The 15,533-nt window shown below is 37.9% G+C and overlaps 1 long non-coding RNA gene across 1 annotated transcript in view; it reads right to left on the bottom strand.

Moving 5' to 3' along the window:
* Window positions 1–8,160: 8,160 nt before the first annotated feature.
* LOC309868796 overlaps window positions 8,161–15,533 on the bottom strand; it is a 36,865-nt gene continuing 29,492 nt past the window's right edge. The window contains exons 2-3 of the long non-coding RNA XR_014313852.1: window positions 10,540–10,785; window positions 8,161–8,244 (exon numbers count right to left, since the gene is read on the bottom strand). This is a non-coding gene — a long non-coding RNA (uncharacterized lncRNA). The remainder of the gene's footprint in view (window positions 8,245–10,539; window positions 10,786–15,533) is intronic.

Below are 15,533 nucleotides of genomic sequence, written 5' to 3'. Positions count from 1 at the left end.
TCTAAGTCTGGTAATCATCTTCCAAAACCCTATTCAGGTTAAATGTCTTTCTGATAGTTTCCTAGACCCCACCCCAACACATTTTAGCCATTACTTGATTATTTCTATACTTGGTATTTGCATTATCTCCTATGATTCATCAGATATCTCTTGTCACTTATTTTCCGTGGAGGTCCCCTTACTCCAGCCACTGCTGTTGGGACCCCTGCCATGAGTCATGGACTAGCTTTGCGCAAGTGCAAACTGGTAGTGCCTCACTTCATGCCTTGGTTATATACCTGTCACTACTTATCCTGAGGTTTCTTTGACGCAATGCATGGGTCACCTGTGGGTATCCACTCAGTACTCACACACATCAACTCATGGAAGTTAACCTGTATGTAATTATTCTTTGACCACTTGGAGATAAGCACCAAAGAATACATTCTCACCTCTTCATGCAATGGGAAGCCAATTCTTAGATGCATTTTTTTTAACTTTTATTTTTTAACAACTACATTTTTTTACTTTTATAAAATACAATTTTTCAGTGACTCATCAGTCTCATCTAATGCTCAGTGCTCATTACATCATGTGCCCTCGTTAATGTCCATCAGATGAATTTCTAATGGCTCTTCAGACAGGCCTGCAGGATTGAACACAGTTACACATTGCAAGGTCAACTTGATAATGCAACACCCACCTTGTACTACCCTCATCCCTTCCCTGTTTTACTCCCTTTATTTCCCACTATTGCTTCCTGTGTTCATTTCCCAATATAACTACCTACATGCAAGCCGTTTTCGCAATAGAAAATTACAGCAACTCAATAAAGACTGGACTATGGTCTCAGACATTGCAGGAATGAAGGTTTGTGAACTGCACCTGTTCAGCTAAAATCTAGTGGAGCGTAAAGAAAATGTGAACCCAACAGTGGAATAAAAATTTGTGATAGTAATCTTTGGACTAGCAACCAGATACAAAGCCAGGGACTGTACCAATTTTGTATATTTCATGTTGATTGATTATTTTTCTCCCCTTTCCCTGCTACCCTAAATGAAAGATTGTGATGATGGTAAATATTATGATTAAAGTTCTCCTTGAAATCATGACTGAATGACATCATGCCATCACTATATGGTAGTGGATGGAACTTAGTGTCTCCTCAATGTCAGGGATGATGATTTCTTCTCTAAATAAAGGGCAAAAATGGATGCTGTGGCAAAACTAGTGAACACATCACTGCTTGTCCATTTTCTTACTCAGAAGCATTCACATCCCTTTCTTGACTTTTCTGTGCCAAGAAGGCTGACCTCTACGAATTGTATCTATGAGTTGTATCCCCCAATGGCTGGTGTCTGGTAGGTTTTGGCCAAAGAGGAACGGACAAATGACTGGAAGACAGAAGAAGAGAAATGTGGGGTTTCTTCCCGGTTTTCTCCCTGCCTTGCACATTATTTCTAGTGGTTGCTGCTTCCCTCTCAAGCACAGCTTCACCCCAGGCCCTGGTCACACTATGTCCTCTTCATGTGCCGAAAGAATAATAGTTTCTTGTTGTTGCTAGTCTGAATGCCGACCCATGCCTTGTTTGTCTTCTTAAGTGTGCCAACCCTTGCCTATTGAACTCTCTCATTTGAACCATCTGAATGAATTCTGGTTTTTTGCCAGGTCCCTGGCTGATGAACACACACTTGCTTCCACACACAAGCTTGTGCACATACACACACAGATGCCAAGACACAGAACATTTTCATTTCCATGTAAATGACTCATCTATGAAGAATGGCAATCAAATATTTTATGAGAATAAAAGAGGAGAATATAATGAGGCACTGGGACAATTTATTTAAGTAAAAATTGCTAAGCATTTTCAGTTGCGTTATCTGCTCCATTAACAACATTTTTATAGTGATTTCAAGCACATTATTTTGAATTGTCACCTCTTTCTCTTCCCTGGGCCTCCTTTGGAGAGGGAATGAAGATTGCATGGTGGTCATAATGTGATTGAAAGTAGAAAGTATTGCAAGTAAGGACAATAAGCCCCTGGAAAATTCGAATAGACTGAAAAGCAATCACTCCTACATACAATTCTTTCCCCTTAGCTCCCTCTCTCTCATGTAAATCCCTGTAGGGCTCTCTCTTCTTATACCTTCTGCCCTTTCTCTCCCTTTACATTCAGATCCCGCACCCCCAGGCCACATAATTCACATACACGGTAGGACACAAGAGCACAACAGCTCTTAGGACAAGACTGAGAGATCAATTTATAAATAATTTAAAGATGCTTATTTCGTGACATGTCATAGAGAGAGGGAAATAACCAGACATTAATGTGCCATTTTTCACCCCAAATGCTAAAGCCCATATGATTATGGTATTTAACATAATGTGGTATCTAAGTTTACCGAACTTCATTTTAAATAAAGAGGTCCTATCTTCAAATTGAATCATCCCATTCCTCCTCTAAGCATGATAGGAATTTTCAGATCTGTGTTCTGACCATTTGCCAAGTGTTGAAATAAACAACATAGTGTTTTAAATGGATAGACGGGACCTCTTTATTTATTTTATTTTTTTTAATTTTATTTTATTTTTTCAGTGTTCCAAGATTCATTGTTTATGTATGGGCCTCTTTATTTAAAATAAAGCTTGGTAAACTCAGAAAGGGGCATAACAGTAAATAATATGAGAGAAAAGTGACCTTTACAAGTGTAGGAAATTAATTCCTGATCAGATTAACATTTTTTCCTACTAAAGTAAGGTAAATTCTGTGTGTCAGAATGCTCCTGTGTTTGTTTACGTTACCTGGAGGCTGGTGCTATTGTCTGAAAAGGAGGAATTAAAGAAGTCGCTCACAATGTTCATTATTGACTCAGTGACACACTTCTCCAAGAAGGTGCCTGCGTGTTTCCTGTCCGTGGTTGTGTTGCAAACGTGAAGAGAAAAATTAAACAACTCAATACACTTTACCACATCTTTGAAATATAAATCAATACCAGAACCTTCTAAAAATTGTCCTGAAATAGTTATTTATAGCATTCCTTCTGCTTTTTAAAGTTGCTTCGAATAGAAACATTTCTGCCTAAAAGTCCATTAAAATGTTATCACTCTGAAAAAAAAATTGAAATTAACATTAAAAATAAAACAAATGTTAATCTCATCCCCAAACACCCTCACAGAACCATCAGAATAATCTTTGACCTCCTGGTACACTGCCCACGTCCTTCTTACTTTATTTAATACAGCGTTAGATACAAGCCATACCCAAAGTCGACTTGGATTTCCAGTAGACATGCAAGAAATACAGAGATCCACAGGATGTTTTTCTGAAAACATCTCAAGAGATCTGAGAGCAGAGTGGTCAGAGAAACATGGTTGAAAGAGCTGATGAGGTCTAATTCCATTCTAATCTTTATTCCTGCCATATTATCTCAGCCTCTATTTCAGTGGTCCTATTCTATGTTCCTTGAAGACTCTAGATGAGAACGCCATCTTGGGTGGAGAGGGAGTTCAGGATAGACCAGAGCTCCTCTGAGTGGTTGAATCACAGGCACCCGTTAGAAAGCCTAGAAACAGGAGCTTGCAGAGCAGAGGTGGTCTAGCCAAGGTGCTGGCAAGAAACAGATGCACACAGTCTGTAGTTCATTTTAAAACAGTCATATAACTGATTAAATGTTGGACTGCTTCTTATTATTGCCATATGCTGGTAATTCTAAACAAAGTCAATAATATAATAGCTTTGCCCACCAAAAAATAATAATAATAATAATTCTACAACCCATCTCTCTGACCACTCCTAGGACAGAGGCTTTTAGACTATCTGTAAATATAGTATAACATCAGCATCCTATGTCAACCTCAACACGAGCAGATGGGAAATTCTATTCAATCATAGCATCTGTCTCCCACACATGAATCCCTGCACCTCATGGAGGGAGGAGGTGGGGAGGAAGGGAAGCAGGGGCAGACTCCAATTCACTTTACTAAAAGCAAACTAAAGCTCCAGAAAAGACAAAAAGGCCACGAGGACAAAATTCACAGTGGGAAGTTAACTTTGTTTCCCTTACTGAAACACCTACATGGGAGCATTCAAGCCTGAATGTATATACACAGAATAACTGCAATTTGTATCAGAGAGGAACCAGTCTACAAAATCAGGTGATCATTCCCTTGTGAAAAATGTTGAAACATCTACACAGGCTGAGCACTCTTCTATTTTGGAGTCTTCAATTACAGCAGTATGTGATACAGAGAAGTATGAAATGCACACAGGGCCTACTTCTTTCACTACAGAACCTGTTAAACCAAACACGCGCACTCTTATCCAGCAGAGATATGAATTTCCAGTGACAGAACCATGTAAACCTATACAAGGAAGGAAATGTTTTCCTTTATTGCCTAATAACTGTTTAATGTCCTCTTCCCTGGAAACATCGAGATCCATTACCATTACCGTGCAGAACAGTGTTCAATTCTGTTCTCTTCCACCCGAGGGCCTGTGAGAAAAACAGAGGAACCACATTATCTCTCAACAGCTGCTACCTTGGTAAACTTCAGTTTCGCAGTTCTAATACGGACACAGATTATTTTTTTTTTCTTCCATCTTCCATGGGGAGGAGGCATAGGGGAGGAAACAGAGAAAGCAGTGGTAAGTGAAGAAAGCCAGTGGTGATTTCTTCCAGTGTTTCATATAAATTACACACGTTTGCACTGAGGGAAGAGAAAAACAAAAGAATGTTTCCGGTATAATGGACACATATTCCAGTCATGGTCATTGAAACTTAACATTACAAGACCTTTTGTCACTTGAAAGGTTCATTCTTGATCATTTTATGACTTACAGAGAATAGAATGCTGCAGAGCATTGAAGGTTGGTTACTGACTTTTTCCTCCAAAGCCAGAAAGAATTTCTCTTAGTTTGATTCAATTGAGACACCAAAAAACACAATTTTGAATTGCTCCAAAGGAAAAAAACAGATGCAAAATAAGAAAACCATGTAAGCTCCTGACACCAGTTAGCTAGACCGTGCAAAGGTGAACTCTGTTGGCCATTCAGTCCTTCATTTCTCCAGGACTGAAATGCATTACAGAAAGGTGCCCTTGTGATTAAATGTGACAATGGTTGGGACCATTAGAAAGGTTTCTCCAGATTCTGCCTCATTAAGAGCCTCCCAAATTCTGACATAACTTGGATGGTTCTGGACAATGCAGAATCCAAACATGTGTGCTATGTTACACGCAACAATGTTTTTGCCATTTCACTCTTTCTGCTGCCTTCGAATGATTTAAGTTGCTCTCGCGAGATCCACGCAAGTTCAATATCAGAGTAACATAACCCCAATGATTACACAAAACACAGATCAAATTCAAACCTAGTATAGAAAAAAAGAGAAGGGCGCCTAGGTGGCCCAGAGGTTAAGCCTCCAGCTCATGATCTCAGCCCAGGTCTGGAACTCAGGGTCATGAGTTCAAGCCCCTCACTGGGCTCTATGCTGGGTATGGAACCCACTTATAAGACAATGTTTAAAAAAGAGAATCAGGAGGAATGTGTACCCCTATTTTTCAGGGCATTCTAATACCTCAAGAGACAGTAATAGCCCTTAAAAGTAAATATCAATGGCAAGTGACCATTTTTATTTAGTGGACAATCAGAGATGACATCATCCGATGCCCTTCCACCATATAAAAAAAGCACAAGTTCCTCTATGTTGATTAAACAAATGACTTGTAGATTTGAGGCCTACCCATATTCAGTAAGAAGTAGGACTGCCAAGAAGGAGAAATACTGTGCACACACTGGAAACACAGATGAAGAATTCTTCAACAAGTATCATTTCTATTGTCCATTTGAGACAAGATACGATGAACCTTTGTAACATCAAGATTTGAGGAAAGAGAATAAACAGTCAGGGAATGTAACTCTTCCATGACACCCATGGTGGTTGATTTTATATGTCAACTTAAGTGGATCAAGGGGAGCCCAGATATTTGGTCAAACACCCTCTGGATGTGCATGTGAAAGTGTTTTTGGGTGAGATTAACATTTAAATTGGTCTATTGAGTAAAGCAGATTCCTCTTCCAAATGTGAGTGGGCCTTGTTCAATCAGTTGAACATCTGAATAGAACAAAAAGGCTGACCCTTCCCTGAATAAAAGAGAATTGCTCCTTCCTGCTGTCTTTGAACTGGCACATCGACCTTTCCTTCCCTTCTGACTTGAACTGGAACATCCGTTCTCCTGGGTCTCGAGCTTGCTGGTCTTCAGACTGGAACTACTCCATGAGTCTCCGGTTTCTTGGGCCTTTGAACAAGGACTAGAACCACACCGTGCGCTCCCATAGATCTCCACACTTCCAACCAATAGATCATCCATCCAGTAGATCATTCAACCAATAGATCATCCATCCAATAGATCATCCTGCAGATCCTGAGCCTCGCTAACCACCATAATTGTGGGCACTGCTCCTTATAATAAATAAGTGAATAAGTCAATAAGTGAATACATAAATACATACATACATACATAAACAAACACATAGACATATATATACCTCCTATTGATTCTGATTCTCTTTGAACCCTGACTAATGCAATGCCCAAGGGTACTTTTCTCAAGCACGAGTTAACTTTCTCCTTCCCTCCTTCCTTTCCTCCTTCCCTCCTTTCCTTCCACCAAAGAATAAGGTATTTACAGTTACCCCAAAATAGTCACTGAGTAGTGGATTGAATTTCTGGTGACCATTTTATCTTTTATTAAATCTCTGTATGCATGTAGGTCTATTTCTGGGTTTTCTGTTCCATTTCATGAGTTTATTCACTCATGTGTCCATACCACTCTCTTTATAAAAACTGTTTACGTTTTTAATTGTAGTACCACTCTTTTTTAATTATTGAGATTTTATGAATTTTAATATAAGGCCTCCCCCCTCCACTTTTTTATCAACTTTCTACAGGATATTCTTTTGTAAATTATTTTTAAAATTGAGATATATTTCATATATAGTGAAATGCATAGATCTTAAATATAAGTTTGGTGATCTTGAAAAATATATACAATCATACTAATTTCAATATACCAAGTTGTGTTTTGATTTGTTTCTTTTATTTTGTTTTCAGAAGTGGTATCTTTATGTTGTTGAATCTTCCTATCCAAACATAAAGTATTTTTTTCATGTGCTCAAATTTGTTTTTGTGTCATCATATGGAAGGTCACTAACTGAGCATTTGTTTTGAGAGTGCAAAATAAACTTCTACTATGTTTAGCCACTAAGAATTTGGAGGTGTTTGTTACAGCAGTTAACCTATGCTGACCAATACAGTTAGACTTAATGTACCAGGTTTGGTTTATACTTTGCTGTCTTATATTTGACTATAAGATAGGGGTATACTGAGTGCTATTAATATTTAAGTATACTATTTCTCAGCATAAATGAATTTCTAGGAAGCACCACTAGGTGTCCTCTACTAATAATTTTCACTGAGCTGATGAAGGATAGACTGAAACTATTTTTCCCTATTCATGCATTCCTTTAGCTGTGTTGGCTGAAATTGTTAAAAGTTGGACCAAGGAGCACCCAGGTAGCTCAGTCATTAAACATCTACCTTTGGCTCCGGTCATGATCTCAAGGTACTGGGATCAAGCCTCCGCATTGGGCTCCCTGCTCAGAGGAAAGACTGTTTCTCCCTCTCCCACTTCCCCTGTTTGTATTTCCTCTCTCTCTCTCTCTCTCTCTCTCTCTCTCTCTCTCTGTTAAATAAATAAATAAAATCTTTTAAAAGAATAAAAAATAAAATAAAATTTTACAAGAACGTCACCCTTTTGCCATCACTGTTAAAACACGGACAAAATCATTAGAAAAATAGAAACTGTTCTTTATTTTTAAAAACATTGCTTAATAGCTCATTCTTCTCAGGAATAAAAGTATGGTCTTTGTTACATTATAAAGATTAAGCCAGTACAGGAGACTGGTTGGTGATTCATCTTAGAGTTGCTGAAGAACAAATTTGGAAAAGACAATTTATACTGTACAGCTTCTTCATCTCCAGCCTTTTTTTTTTTTTCCTAGCACCATAATGCAACAAGAAAATGGTTCCAACAAGATTAGCCTTGAAAGAAGAAGCAATTACAGAGTGGGTGCATCTTGGAAAGGAGTCGTTGAAGTCATACCTCTTGACTTACCTTTGGAGGAAGGCATTGGAATTGGTTGAAAATCGTCTTACAGGGCTCTTGGTTAAGCCACCCCATTTCCTACTGACTTCAATATTCCTATTTAAGGAGAGAATAAAAATGAAGAGAAGGAGATCAAAGGCTGTTGAGGTAGAATAGATAAGAACCAATGTTATCTAGAATACAGGCAGTGGCAGTGATCACTGAGAAAAGGAAATATATTTGAGAGGTATCCAAGAGAAAAAATCCACAAGATCTGGCCTCCATTAGGTGTTTGGGGTGAAAAGGAATGAGATGTCTATAAAATCTTCAGAGTTCCAGAGTCAAGACAACTGGAAATAATGGTGCCTCTTCCTGAGGTAGGAAAAACTAAAGAAGGAAAAAATTGTGGTACAAGAAAAGAAGGAATATGTTTTCACTTTTTAATTTGTTGATTTTGATGTGTCTAGGGGACATCCAAGCAAAAATATCAGATAGACTGAAATCATTCCAAAAAAGATTTTTGGTTAAAGAAAAGGGCGTAGCAAAATTTTTACTCTTCTCCACTCCCTTAAACTCCGCCAAAAACAAACAAACAAAAAAAGAGCGAAAATAGTCTATCTTCAATGAAACCTGGAAAAGGACATAACCACAGGCCACAAACTAGGAAATGTATTTGCCAAGTACCTGAAGTCTAGACTAAGATGAGCAAAGAGAGCCCGGAGAGCCAACCTTTGCCTCCTAGGATTTAGACCAAGATAACTAACTTCCCCAAAGTTTATGTCATCACCATAAAAATTACTTTGATTAGTGTATTGAGCTCTGGGTGTATAAGGAGTCCACAAAAAGGAGGAATGTCTTTGCAGAGACCAGGATGACATCTCAGAAGGCAGGGAAGGTGCAGTAGAAGAACAAATGTTGACCCAGCGTGTATATGCCATGAAGGGTGGAGGAAAGGTAGTTATGTTTCTGTGAGTGTGTGTGTGCGTGTGTGTGTGTGTGTGTGTGTGTGTGTGTGTGTGTGATAGAGAGAGAGAGAGAGAGAAGAGGAAAGCATAAAAGGGAAGGGCAGGGAAGGGAAAGGAAGGGAGGGGAAGGGAAAAGATTCACAATATACTATTCTAGCCAAGGATGAACCTCTGGAGGTGAAGTGGGGTGAAGGAGAAAAAGCATTTATAGCCAGACTACAACAGAGCTTGTGACTTAAAAGACTTTGCTGTTATCCTCAACCACTGTTAACCACAGTATGTATGTATATATGTATGTATGTATGTATATATGTATGTATTTTTAGCTGGTTCCTGGCTGCCTTTGGAAAATGAGTAATAATTAAGTAGAAACCAGCATGGGCCAATACATAAAAGCTTTGCCAGAGAGAGAGAGAGAGAGAGAGAGAGAGAACACACACATATGCAAAAGGCAGATATTACCCAAGGAAATAGAGGAATGACCCAAAAAAGTAAATAAAGTGTAGCTCCCCATATGATATAAAAATGTTGTGATCTCTGTTTAGAAGAGACATGAATGAGCTAGGATTTGTCATAAATATTTGCTGGTCTGTTGCCTGGCAGCCACTTCCTCTTCTCTTAGTAACAGTACCAACCCTGCCCTCATGCAACCAAAGTGTTTGAAAGGAAACGACCCCACCCTCCTGGCTAGGGATAACTTTTCAGCCAAAGTGGTTGGTACAGGAATGGACCTGTGATCTAAATTGGTCATATAATGAAGCCATTATTTCTGTGCAACATTTGGGTTAGAAAAACCTTTCACTCTTTTATTTCCGTATGAATGAAAAATGTTCTAGAAGCTGCTGCTAGCCATTTTACTACCACAAGGGGAGCTCTTGTCTAAGAATTGAGCCACCACAAAAGGAGCTAATTTGAGGGGGGAGAAAGAGAGAAAGAGGATAAATGTGAACATGTAGTTTTAACACTGGATAAATTCATTCCCTGCTCTCTCGATAACAATTCAAGATCTATTCAAGATCCAATCAATTTTCTTTTATTATTTAACATTTATTGAAACACAGAGATCAAGAAAAGAAATTTAGTAGTAATAGATAAGATTCATTGAATGCTTGCTGCCAGGCATAGCCCTAAACACTTGATGTAAACATCAAGGCCAGCCTCTATAGTAGGTACTATTATTACCTCCACTTCATAAATGAGAAAACTAAGTGACCGGATGAGATAAATAATGTTTCCATAGTCACCAAGCTAGTAACAAATTGAGCAATAATTTGAACCAAGTGAATCTAACTCCAAAGACATACCAACACAGAAGCAAAAGATCATTTAGACAGCTTACGAAATTAAGTAGATATACCTAAAATGGAACATTTACCTAAAATGGAGCATTGTAAACTATGTCTTTTTTCTATTTCATCCGCTTTTGGTTTGCTTCTTGAATACTTACATGAAAGTTAGATCTCCTAATCATCTTCCATACGTATCATCTTTTCTACAAAAATGTTCATATCCTTGTTTTTTTCAATTAATTTTGTGAAACCTCTTTAAGATTCTTTAAAGTATCTTGGTGTTGTTTATTGGGTTTATTGAAATTTTGGCTGTTTTGCTGTTCTGTTTATCTTCCTGTTCTGGATTTTCATCTCATCTTCATTCACAGATGTCATGATTGCCCATGTACAAAATGCTATAAAATCTGTGAGAAAACTACTAGAATTAATAAGTAAGTTTACTAAAGTCGATGGATACAAGGTTGATATCAATTGTATTCCTATATACTAACAATCAGCATTTGGAGATTGAAATTTGAAAGACAATACCATTTGCAACAGCATCAAACAATATAAAATAGAGATAAATTAAACAAAATATGTGTAAAACTTGTATATTCAAGACTATAAAACATTGCTGAGAGAAATTAAGGTCTTGAATAAATATAGAGAAATGCTATGTTCATGGATAAGAAGATTCAATAGTGTAAAGAAATCAGTTCTCCCTAAATTAATGTGTATATTTAACAGAATTCCAATAAAAATTCCCAAAGGCTTTTGTACAGAAATTGTTCAAAAAAATTGGGAGACTAATATTAACTAATTTCAATACTTACTATAGCACTACAATAAATAACACAATGAGGTCTTGACATGTAGATATAAATCATGCAACAAAATAGAGTACAAAAATAAAACCACAAATGTATAATGAATTGATTTTCAACAAAAGTACCAAGAAATTCAATGAATAAAATGACAATCTTTATAGCAAATAATTGAGAATAATTACATATAGGGTGCCTGGGTGGCTTAGTTGGTTAAGCGACTCCCTTTGGCTCAGGTCATGATTCCAGAGTCCCAGAATTGAGTCCAGGGTCGGACTCCCTGCTCCATGGGGAGTCTGCTGCTCCTTCTGACATTCTCCCCTCTCATACTCTCTCTCTAACTCAAATAAATAGAGAAAATCTTTTTTTTTTTTTTTAATAATAATTACATGTGATGCCTGGATGGCTCAGTGTGCTAAAGCCTCTGCCTTTGGCTCATGTCATGATCCCAAGGTCCTGGGATCGAGCCCCACATCAGCTCTCTGTTCAGCAGGGGGCCTGCTTCCTCCTCTCTCTCTCTCTGCCTGCCTCTCTGTCTACTTGTGATCTCTGTCTGTCAAATACATAAATAAAATCTTTAAAAAAAAAAAAAAGAAGAATTACATATACAATCGAATCTCAACTCTAACCTTATACCACATACAAAAATGAAGATGAATTAGCTTGCCTAACTATATGTAAGAGCTAGGACTATAAAACTTCTAAAAGAAAACACAGGGGAAAAGTCTTTGTGAACCTGGTATAGTCAGGATCACCAATCTTGGCACAAATTTTTCTTTTTGAGAGAAAGAGCACATGACCAAAGGGGAGGGGCAAAGGGAGAGAAAGAGAGAAAACCTTAAGCAGGCTCCATGCCCAATGCAGAACCTCCCCTGCCCCCTCCATGACAGGGGGGATCATGACCTGAGCTGAAATCAAGAGTCAGTCACTTAGCCAACAAAGCCACCCAGGCACCCCATGCATAAATATCTTATACCATGTGCACAAATACCAAATAAATCAAAATGGAAAAGGTTAATAAATTACACTTCACTTGAATTAAAATGTGTATCCTTCAAAAAACAATGTTATGGGGACGCCTGGGTGGCTCAGTTGGTTGGACGACTGCCTACGGCTCAGGTCATGATCCCGGAATCCCGGGACCAAGTCCCGCATCAGGCTCCCAGCTCCATGGGGAGTCTGCTTCTCCCTCTGACCTTCTCCTCGCTCATGCTCTCTCTCACTGTCTCTCTCTCAAATAAATAAATAAATAAAATCTTTAAAAAAAAAAAAAAAAAAACAATGTTACGGAAATGAAGAGACAGCCCCAGATTAGGGGGGAAAAATATTGCAAAGCATTTATCTGAAAATGGACTAGAATCCAAACCTCCCCCTCTGCCAAAAAAATGTTCACAACTCAACCATAAAAAAACAAACAACCCAACTTTTTCAGGGAAATTCAAAGTAAAACCACAGTGAGCTATTACTCTATGTTCACTAAAATCTCAAAAACTAAACAGATTGATAACACCGAGCAAGGATGTGGAGCAACTGAATCTACTTATACAACATCAATAGAAATGAAAAATGATAGACACTTTGGGAAACAGTTAGAAAGCTCCTGAAACTATACACATGCAATGCCAATAAGGCACAGAAATTCATACCTGAGTATTTCCCAGGAGGGAAAAAAATGCCCTGCCCACAAAATTTATATAGAAATGTGAAGGATAAAAACTGGAAGCAACCCAAATGTCAATCAACTAGTAAATACATAAGAAAAATGTATTATGGTCATAAAATGAAACACCACACCACAATAAAACAGAAATGTACAGGGGTGCCTGGGTGTTGTCGTCGATTAAGTGTCTGACTCTTGATATCGGCTCGGGTCATGACCTCAGGTCCTGAGAACGAGCCCCATGTCAGGCTCCCCACTCAGCAAGGAACCTGCTTAAGATTTTCTCTCTCTCCCTCAGCCCCTCCTCCCCACTCTCATGCTCTCTAAATAAAAACATAAAATCTTTAAAAAAAAGAAAAAGAGGGCTGCCTGGGTGACTTAGTGGGTTAAAGTCTCTGCCTTTGGCTCAGGTCATGATCCCAGGGTCCTGGGATCAAGCCCCACACTGGGCTTTCTCTCTCTGCCTGCCTCTCTGCCTACTTGTGATCTCTCGCTGTCAAATAAATAAATAAAATCTTTAAAAAAAAAAAAAGAAAAGAAAAGAAAAAGAATGTACAACTATATACACAACAACATGGAGGAATCTTAAAAGCATTATGTCACATCAAAGAAGCCAGACATAAAAGACTATACACTGTGAAATTTCATTTATGTGAAATATTACAAATATTGCAAAGGCAACCTCTATATTACTATATAGAGTGACAGAACAGTGATGGCCAGGCTCTAGAATGAGAAATGAGGACTCACTACAAAGCATGAGAAAACTTTTGGGTGGTAATAGAAATGTTCTGTATGTCATGATTAGTTACAGTTGTTAACACATAGCTCTATGTTTTTGTTAAGACTCATAGAATTTTATATTAAAAACCACAGGATTTTTTAATGTAAATTATCTTTAATAAGATTCATTTTAAAAGTTGAAAAGACTCTTATCCACATATCATGCCCATTAGACATGTAAAGATGGTGAATATTTTAAATGGCTGTTAAAATCTCCAAATGAGGGGCGCCTGGGTGGCTCAGTGGGTTAAGCCGCTGCCTTCAGCTTGGGTCATGATCTCGGGGTCCTGGGATCGAGCCCCGCATCAGGCTCTCTGCTCAGCAGGGAGCCTGCTTCCTCCTCTCTCTCTCTGCCTGCCTCTCTGCCTACCTGTGATCTCTGTCAAATAAATAAATAAAAACAAAACAAAAAAAAAACTCTCCTTATAAAATCTCCAAATGAACAACAAAAAAAAATATTTTGTTAAAGAAAAATCACACGAATGACCAAAAGGTATATAAATGGGTATTCAACTGTCCAAACCACAGTGAGCTATCCCTTCCCACCTATTAGGGAGGGCTAGTGTCAAAAAGTCAAAGATAACAGGGGTTGGTGAGGATATGGAAAACAGGGAACCCTGTGCATTGTTGGTAGGAATGCAAATTGGTATGGTCATTATGGAACATAGTATGGTGGTTACTCAAAAATTAAAAATAGAAATACTATATGATCCAGCAATCCCACTTCTGGGTATTTACCTAAAGGAAATAAAATTAATATCCCAAGGAGGTATCTCCACTCCCTTGTTCATTGCAGCATTATTCACAATAGTCAAATATAGAAACAACCTAAGTGTCTATCAACAGATGAATGGATAAAGAAAATGTGACTGATACATATACACAAAAACATATATTCAAATGGAGTATTATCCACATTTTAAAAATGGGACTATCCTGCCATTGGCAACAACACAGATGAACCTGGAGGACGTTATGCTAAGTGAAATAAGCCAGACGCAGAAAAATATCCCATGATCTCACTTATATGTGGGATCTAAAAAAAAAAAAAAAAAAAATAGTGAAACTTAGAGCAGTAACACAGAATAAAATGGTGGTTACCAGAAGCTGGGAAGTGGAGGAATACGCAAGGTATTAATCAAAGTATTCAAACTTTCAGTTATAAGATGACTGGGTCCTAAGACCTAAGGTACATCATGGTGACTATAGTTAATAATAATGTATTACATACTCAAAATTTGCTAAGAGAAGAGATCTCAAAATTTCTCACCACAAAATAAAAGTTGATTGTGTGAGGTGATGAATATGCTAATGGGTTTGATTACGGTAATTATTTTCACAATTTGATTATTTCACAGTATATAAACATATGAAAATATCACCTTGTGTACCTTAAATATATGCAATTTTTATTTGTCAAGCATGCTTCAGTCAAGTTGAATGGCAAAGTCAAACCAACAAAAAGCTCAGGAATCAGGTTATTGCATAGCAGAAATTGCTGCCACAGGAAGGGAAGTTCGCAAAATAAAATTTTGTAAAACTTCGATAGGTTGGCGAAATTCAGGAAATGATGATTGCTGCAAGTGCTGCCCAAAACAAGCAAAGCCCAGCATATAGTGAATGTTTTGTCATCATATGCACATATCAAATAAAAAGTCTGTGCTGGTTTCATCTGTCTTATAAAAAAAATACAAAAATTTCAACTTCGTCACTACACATTTCTTTCTTCACAGAGGGATTCTGGGTTCAAATACTTTTTGGAGTGAGAACAAAAAACCACCTGGATGATGTTACATGTTTAGCTCTACTGAACAAACACCACTTTGCTCTAGAACAGACCACTGTGAAAATTTAGACATAGATTTCCTGCTCCATACAGAAACCTGATGGCTTCACTGATGAA

This window comes from Mustela nivalis (genome assembly GCF_964662115.1).
Source record: "Mustela nivalis genome assembly, chromosome: 7".
In the NCBI taxonomy this organism is placed as follows: domain Eukaryota; kingdom Metazoa; phylum Chordata; class Mammalia; order Carnivora; family Mustelidae; genus Mustela; species Mustela nivalis.
The sequence above is the reverse complement of the archived record's forward strand: the minus strand, read 5'-3'. Positions and strand labels throughout refer to the sequence as shown.